The following is a 9,916-nucleotide window of genomic DNA, read 5'->3' as shown; positions in this document are numbered from 1 at the left end:
TCTTCGCCTGATTTACGATTCACATGACATCAAACTGGGCAATCTCTGCAGCAGCTTATGTCTTATTGGGGGTGGGCTGCCAGCCCCTCTGAAGAATGAATGATGAGGACAAGGGGATGGACCAGCATTAACTATAGAGCAGACCCTCTATTCACCTTTGACCCCATAAACCAACAAGTCTGTTCGTCGGACCCCCTCAGAGAAGTTTGTGCTGCACCAGTTACCTCTGTTCTTCTGTGCTGCTAATTATTACTTGGGCATATTTAAAGCATCTTAAAGTGTGTTCATGTCAACAGGACAAGTAGCACAATTGGGACAGAAAGACTCAGTGCAAAGAATGATTGTATTTCAGTAACATATCTATCTATCTATCTATCTATCTATCTATCTATCTATCTATCTATCTATCTATCTATCTATCTATCTATCTATCTATCTATCTATCTATCTATACAGATTTGTCACGCTGAGAGTTGCTATTCTAAAATCCACTTGAGAGAAGTCACAGGCAAACGCTACTATAGAGCGTGTAATGGTTACTGCATTACTGCCTCACAGCACTGAGGTCATGGGTTCTATCCCCACCATGTGTTATATATACGGAGCAGTATGGACTGTGTAATGGTTAGCATTACTGCCTCACAGTGCTGAGGTCATGGGTTCTATTCCCACCATGTGTTATATATACGGGGCAGTACGGATGGTGTAATGGTTACCATTACTGCCTCACAGCGCTGAGGTCATGGGTTCTATCCCCACCATGTGTTATATATACGGGGCAGTACGGACGGTGTAATGGTTAGCATTACTGCCTCACAGCACTGAGGTCATGGGTTCTATTCCCACCATGTGTTATATATACGGGGCAGTACAGATGGTGTAATGGTTAGCATTACTGCCTCACAGCACTGAGGTCATGGGTTCTATCCCCACCATGTGTTATATATACGGAGCAGTATGGACTGTGTAATGGTTAGCATTACTGCCTCACAGTGCTGAGGTCATGGGTTCTATTCCCACCATGTGTTATATATACGGGGCAGTACGGATGGTGTAATGGTTAGCATTACTGCCTCACAGCACTGAGGTCATGGGTTCTATCCCCACCATGTGTTATATATACGGGGCAGTACGGATGGTGTAATGGTTACCATTACTGCCTCACAGCACTGAGGTCATGGGTTCTATTCCACCATGTGTTATATGACGGGGCAGTACGAATGGTGTAATGGTTAGCATTACTGCCTCACATCACTGAGGTCATGGGTTCTATTCCACCATGTGTTATATATACGGGGCAGTACGGATGGTGTAATGGTTATAGCATTACTGCCTCACAGCACTGAGGTCATGGGTTCTATCCCCACCATGTGTTATATATACGGGGCAGTACGGATGGTGTAATGGTTAGCATTACTGCCTCACAGCACTGCCTCACAGCACTGAGGTCATGGGTTCTATCCCCACCATGTGTTATATATACGGGGCAGTACGGACGGTGTAATGGTTAGCATTACTGCCTCACAGCACTGAGGTCATGGGTTCTATCCCCACCATGTGTTATATATACAGGGCAGTACGGACGGTGTAATGGTTAGCATTACTGCCTCACAGCACTGAGGTCATGGGTTCTATCCCCACCATGTGTTATATATGCGGGGCAGTACGGATGGTGTAATGGTTATAGCATTACTACCTCACAGCACTGAGGCCATGGGCTCTATCCCCACCATGTGTTATATATACGGGGCAGTACGGATGGTGTAATGGTTATAGCATTACTACCTCACAGCACTGAGGCCATGGGCTCTATCCCCACCATGTGTTATATATACGGGGCAGTACGGACGGTGTAATGGTTAGCATTACCACCTCACAGCACTGAGGTAATGGGTTCTATTCCCACCATGTGTTATATATACGGGGCAGTACGGATGGTGTAATGGTTAGCATTACCGCCTCACAGCGCTGAGGTCATGGGTTCTATTCCCACCATGTGTTATATATAGGGGGTAGCATGGATGGTGTAATGGTTAGCATTACTGCCTCACAGCACTGAGGTCATGGGTTCTATCCCCACCATGTGTTATATATACGGGGCAGTACGGATGGTGTAATGGTTAGCATTACTGCCTCACAGCACTGAGGTCATGGGTTCTATTCCCACCATGTGTTATATATACGGGGCAGTACGGATGGTGTAATGGTTAGCATTACTGCCTCACAGCACTGAGGTCATGGGTTCTATCCCCACCATGTGTTATATATACGGGGCAGTACGGATGGTGTAATGGTTAGCATTACTGCCTCACAGCACTGAGGTCATGGGTTCTATTCCCACCATGTGTTATATATACGGGGCAGTACGGATGGTGTAATGGTTAGTATTACTGCCTCACAGCACTGAGGTCATGGGTTCTATCCCCACCATGTGTTATATATGCGGGGCAGTACGGATGGTGTAATGGTTACATTACTGCCTCACAGCGCTGAGGTCATGGGTTCTATCCCCACCATGTGTTACATATACGGGGCAGTACGGATGGTGTAATGGTTACTGCATTACTGTCTCACAGCACTGAGGTCATGGGTTCTATCCCCACCATGTGTTATATATACAGGGCAGTACGGACAGTGTAATGGTTATAGCATTACTGTCTCAAAGCACTGAGGTCATGGGTTCTATTCCCACCATGTGTTATATATACGGGGCAGTACGGATGGTGTAATGGTTACATTACTGCCTCACAGCGCTGAGGTCATGGGTTCTATCCTCACCATGTGTTATATATACAGGGCAGTACGGACGGTGTAATGGTTACATTACTGCCTCACAGCGCTGAGGTCATGGGTTCTATCCCCACCATGTGTTATATATACGGGGCAGTACGGACGGTGTAATGGTTACATTACTGCCTCACAGCGCTGAGGTCATGGGTTCTATCCCCACCATGTATTATATATACGGGGCAGTACGGATGATGTAATGGTTAGCATTACCGCCTCACAGCACTGAAGTCATGGGTTCTATCCCCACCATGTGTTATATATACGGGGCAGTACGGATGGTGTAATGGTTAGCATTACTGCCTCATAGCACTGAGGTCATGGGATCTATTACCACCATGTTTTATATATACGGGGCAGTACGGATGGTGTAATGGTTATAGCATTACTGCCTCACAGCACTGAGGTCATGGGTTCTATCCCCACCATGTGTTATATATACAGGGCAGTACGGATGGTGTAATGGTTACATTACTGCCTCACAGCACTGAGGTCATGGGTTCCATCCCCACCATGTGTTATATATACGGGGCAGTACGGATGGTGTAATGGTTAGCATTACTGCCTCACAGCACTGAGGTTATCGGTTCTATTCCCACCATGTGTTATATATACGGGGCAGTACGGATGGTGTAATGGTTAGCATTACCGCCTCACAGCACTGAAGTCATGGGTTCTATCCCCACCATGTGTTATATATACGGGGCAGTACGGACGGTGTAATGGTTACATTACTGCCTCACAGCGCTGAGGTCATGGGTTCTATCCCCACCATGTGTTATATATACGGGGCAGTACGGATGATGTAATGGTTAGCATTACCGCCTCACAGCACTGAAGTCATGGGTTCTATCCCCACCATGTGTTATATATACGGGGCAGTACGGATGGTGTAATGGTTAGCATTACTGCCTCATAGCACTGAGGTCATGGGATCTATTACCACCATGTGTTATATATACGGGGCAGTACGGATGGTGTAATGGTTATAGCATTACTGCCTCACAGCACTGAGGTCATGGGTTCTATCCCCACCATGTGTTATATATACAGGGCAGTACGGATGGTGTAATGGTTACATTACTGCCTCACAGCACTGAGGTCATGGGTTCCATCCCCACCATGTGTTATATATACGGGGCAGTACGGATGGTGTAATGGTTAGCATTACTGCCTCACAGCACTGAGGTTATCGGTTCTATTCCCACCATGTGTTATATATACGGGGCAGTACGGATGGTGTAATGGTTAGCATTACCGCCTCACAGCACTGAAGTCATGGGTTCTATCCCCACCATGTGTTATATATACGGGGCAGTACGGATGGTGTAATGGTTAGCATTACTGCCTCACAGCGCTGAGGTCATGGGTTCTATCCCCACCATGTGTTATATATACAGGGCAGTACGGACGGTGTAATGGTTACATTACTGCCTCACAGCACTGAGGTCATGGGTTCTATCCCCACCATGTGTTATATATACGGGGCAGTACGGACGGTGTAATGGTTACATTACTGCCTCACAGCACTGAGGTCATGGGTTCTATCCTCACCATGTGTTATATATACAGGGCAGTACGGACGGTGTAATGGTTACATTACTGCCTCACAGCGCTGAGGTCATGGGTTCTATCCCCACCATGTGTTATATATACGGGGCAGTACGGATGGTGTAATGGTTAGCATTACTGCCTCACAGCACTGAAGTCATGGGTTCTATCCCCACCATGTGTTATATATACGGGGCAGTACGGATGGTGTAATGGTTAGCATTACTGCCTCACAGCACTGAGGTCATGGGTTCTATTCCCACCATGTGTTATATATACGGGGCAGTACGGATGGTGTAATGGTTATATTACTGCATCACAGCACTGAGGTCATGGGTTCTATCCCCACCATGTGTTATATATACGGGGCAGTACGGATGGTGTAATGGTTAGCATTACTGCCTCACAGCACTGAGGTCATGGGTTCTATCCCCACCATGTGTTATATATACGGGGCAGTACGGACGGTGTAATGGTTACATTACTGCCTCACAGCACTGAGGTCATGGGTTCTATCCCCACCATGTGTTATATATACGGGGCAGTACGGATGGTGTAATGGTTAGCATTACTGCCTCACAGCGCTGAGGTCATGGGTTCTATCCCCACCATGTGTTATATGTACGGGGCAGTACGGACGGTGTAATGGTTATAGCATTACTGCCTCACAGCACTGAGGTCATGGGTTCTATTCCCACCATGTGTTATATATACGGGGCAGTACGGATGGTGTAATGGTTATATTACTGCATCACAGCACTGAGGTCATGGGTTCTATCCCCACCATGTGTTATATATACGGGGCAGTACGGATGGTGTAATGGTTAGCATTACTGCCTCACAGCACTGAGGTCATGGGTTCTATCCCCACCATGTGTTATATATACGGGGCAGTACGGACGGTGTAATGGTTACATTACTGCCTCACAGCACTGAGGTCATGGGTTCTATCCCCACCATGTGTTATATATACGGGGCAGTACGGATGGTGTAATGGTTAGCATTACTGCCTCACAGCGCTGAGGTCATGGGTTCTATCCCCACCATGTGTTATATATACGGGGCAGTACGGACGGTGTAATGGTTACATTACTGCCTCACAGCACTGAGGTCATGGGTTCTATCCCCACCATGTGTTATATATACGGGGCAGTACGGATGGTGTAATGGTTAGCATTACTGCCTCACAGCACTGAGGTCATGGGTTCTATCCCCACCATGTGTTATATGTACGGGGCAGTACGGATGGTGTGATGGTTAGTATTACTGCCTCACAGAGCTGAGGTCATGGGTTCTATCCCCACCATGTGTTATATATACGGGGCAGTACGGATGGTGTAATGGTTATAGCATTACTGCCTCACAGCACTGAGGTCATGGGTTCTGTCCCCACCATGTGTTATATATACGGGGCAGTACAGATGGTGTAATGGTTATAGCATTACTGCCTCACAGCACTGAGGTCATGGGTTCTATCCCCACCATGTGTTATATATACGGGGCAGTACGGACGGTGTAATGGTTAGCATTACCGCCTCACAGCACTGAGGTCATGGGTTCTATCCCCACCATGTGTTATATATACGGGGCAGTACGGATGGTGTAATGGTTACATTACTGCCTCACAGCACTGAGGTCATGGGTTCTATTCCCACATGTGTTATATATACGGGGCAGTACGGACGGTGTAATGGTTAGCATTACTGCCTCACAGCACTGAGGTCATGGGTTCTATCCCCACCATGTGTTATATATACGGGGCAGTACGGATGGTGTAATGGTTACATTACTGCCTCACAGCACTGAGGTCATGGGTTCTATTCCCACATGTGTTATATATACGGGGCAGTACGGACGGTGTAATGGTTAGCATTACTGCCTCACAGCGCTGAGGTCATGGGTTCTATCCCCACCATGTGTTATATATACGGGGCAGTACGGACGGTGTAATGGTTAGCATTACTGCCTCACAGCACTGAGGTCATGGGTTCTATCCCCACCATGTGTTATATATACGGGGCAGTACGGATGGTGTAATGGTTACATTACTGCCTCACAGCACTGAGGTCATGGGTTCTATTCCCACATGTGTTATATATACGGGGCAGTACGGACGGTGTAATGGTTAGCATTACTGCCTCACAGCGCTGAGGTCATGGGTTCTATCCCCACCATGTGTTATATATACGGGGCAGTACGGACGGTGTAATGGTTAGCATTACTGCCTCACAGCACTGAGGTCATGGGTTCTATCCCCACCATGTGTTATATATACGGGGCAGTACGGACGGTGTAATGGTTAGCATTACTGCCTCACCGCGCTGAGGTCATGGGTTCTATCCCCACCATGTGTTATATATACGGGCAGTACGGACGGTGTAATGGTTATATTACTGCCTCACAGCGCTGAGGTCATGGGTTCTATTCCCACCATGTGTTATATATACAGGGCAGTACGGACGGTGTAATGGTTAGCATTCCTGCCTCACAGCACTGAGGTCATGGGTTCTATTCCCACCATGTGTTATATATACAGGGCAGTACGGATGGTGTAATGGTTAGCATTACTGCCTCACAGCGCTGAGGTCATGGGTTCTATCCCCACCATGTGTTATATATACGGGGCAGTACGGACGGTGTAATGGTTACATTACTGCATGGGTTCTATTCCCACCATGGTTCTAACTGTGCGGAGTTTGTATGTTCTCCCCGTACCTTACTGCCTTGTGAGTCCACCAAACCCCGCCTTGCGAATGGTTGGCTGCCACCACCCATTCGCAAGGACGACTCGCTCGCTGGGGCTTGTGAATGGATGTCACACAGTAACATCCTTTCTCAGGGCAGGGGGAACCTCCCACATCTTTCAATGTTCACCGACCATCGATAGATGTAGAAGGTGCGCGCAAATGCAAGGTAGCTCTGAGCAACATTACATGCGTGCATGCTGGGGAGGAAATGGGCGGGCGGCTAACATCTGGTGATGTCAGCTGCCAAACCCCCCCCCCCCCCACATAACGGCCTCATTAGCATGAGAACGCCCATGAAACGCTTGGCATTCCCATTTGTTAATGCGGCACCTCACGCCTCTTTCCGCACCCCGCTCACTGTGTTGGGTGAGTGCACCCGGTGAACAGAATGTTCGCTGTGGGTGCACTCACCCTGCATATGCATATGGGCAGAAATGCACATGCGCACCAACAAACCATCGGTCCTAGGGCCAGATTCTCTAAGCTTCAAAAGTGATAAAATAGAGAGTGATAAACAGCCTGTCTGACATTTTTCAAACACAGTCAGTGACATGGCAGGCAGGAGCTGATTGGCTGGTTGTTTATCACTCTCCGTTTTATCACTTTTGAAGCTTAGAGAATCTGGCCCATAATACGGATGCAGACTAGCTGCAAACGGACCTGAATGAGGTCCACAGACTGTGAGCTCCACTGAGACAGGGACCGATGGGAATGTTTAAATTCATTATTTATTTATATTCTCTGTCTAGTTCTGTGGAATATGTGTGCGCTATATAATAACTGGTAATAATATTCTCTGTACTGCGCTGCGGAATATGTGTGCGCTATATAATAACTGGTAATAATATTCTCTGTACAGCGCTGCGGAATATGTGTGCGCTATATAAATAACTGGTAATAATAGTCTCTGTACAGCGCTGCGGAATATGTGTGCGCTATATAATATAACTGGTAATAATAGTCTCTGTACAGCGCTGCGGAATATGTGTGCGCTATATAATAACTGGTAATAATAGTCTCTATACAGCGCTGTGGAATATGTGTGCGCTATATAATAACTGGTAATAATAGTCTCTGTACAGCGCTGTGGAATATGTGTGCGCTATATAAATAACTGGTAATAATAGTCTCTGTACAGCGCTGCGGAATATGTGTGCGCTATATAATATAACTGGTAATAATATTCTCTGTACAGCGCTGCGGAATATGTGTGCGCTATATAATAACTGGTAATAATAGTCTCTGTACAGCGCTGTGGAATATGTGTGCGCTATATAATAACTGGTAATAATAGTCTCTGTACAGCGCTGTGGAATATGTGTGCGCTATATAAATAACTGGTAATAATAGTCTCTGTACAGCGCTGCGGAATATGTGTGCGCTATATAAATAACTGGTAGTAATATTCTCTGTACAGCGCTGCGGAATATGTGTGCGCTATATAATAACTGGTAATAATATTCTCTGTACAGTGCTGCGGAATATGTGTGCGCTATATAATAACTGGTAATAATAGTCTCTGTACAGCGCTGTGGAATATGTGTGCGCTATATAAATAACTGGTAATAATAGTCTCTGTACAGCGCTGCGGAATATGTGTGCGCTATATAAATAACTGGTAATAATATTCTCTGTACAGCGCTGCGGAATATGTGTGCGCTATATAATAACTGGTAATAATATTCTCTGTACAGCGCTGCGGAATATGTGTGCGCTATATAAATACCTGGTAATAATATTCTCTGTACAGCGCTGCGGAATATGTGTGCGCTATATAATATAACTGGTAATAATATTCTCTGTACAGCGCTGCAGAATATGTGTGCACTATATAAATAACTGGTAAAAATAGTCTCTGTACAGCGCTGTGGAATATGTGTGCGCTATATAATAACTGGTAATATTCTCTGTACAGCGCTGCGGAATATGTGTGCGCTATATAAATAACTGGTAATAATAGTCTCTGTACAGCGCTGCGGAATATGTGTGCGCTATATAAATAACTGGTAGTAATATTCTCTGTACAGCGCTGCGGAATATGTGTGCGCTATATAATAACAGGTAATAATAATCTCTGTACAGCGCTGCAGAATATGTGTGCGCTATATAATAACTGGTAATAATATTCTCTGTACAGCGCTGTGGAATATGTGTGTGCTATATAATAACTGGTAATAATAGTCTCTGTACAGCGCTGCGGAATATGTGTGCGCTATATAAATAACTGGTAATAATAATCTCTGTACAGCGCTGCAGAATATGTGTGCACTATATAATAACTGGTAATAATAGTCTCTGTACAGCGCTGCGGAATATGTGTGCGCTATATAATAACTGGTAATAATAGTCTCTGTACAGCGCTGCGGAATATGTGTGCACTATATAATAACTGGTAATAATATTCTCTGTACAGCGCTGCGGAATATGTGTGCGCTATATAAATAACTGGTAATAATAGTCTCTGTACAGCGCTGCGGAATATGTGTGCGCTATATAATAACTGGTAATAATATTCTCTGTACAGCGCTGCGGAATATGTGTGCGCTATATAATATAACTGGTAATAATAGTCTCTGTACAGCGCTGCGGAATATGTGTGCGCTATATAATAACTGGTAATAATATTCTCTGTACAGCGCTGCGGAATATGTGTGCGCTATATAATAACTGGTAATAATAGTCTCTGTACAGCGCTGCGGAATATGTGTGCGCTATATAATAACTGGTAATAATATTCTCTGTACAGCGCTGTGGAATATGTATGCGCTATATAAATAACTGGTAATAATATTCTCTGTACAGTGCTGCGGAATATGTGTGCGCTATATAAT

Source organism: Crinia signifera, chromosome 1 (assembly GCF_055691185.1).
Source record: "Crinia signifera chromosome 1, ASM5569118v1, whole genome shotgun sequence".
NCBI lineage: Eukaryota > Metazoa > Chordata > Amphibia > Anura > Myobatrachidae > Crinia > Crinia signifera.
Note: the sequence above shows the minus strand (reverse complement) of the source record.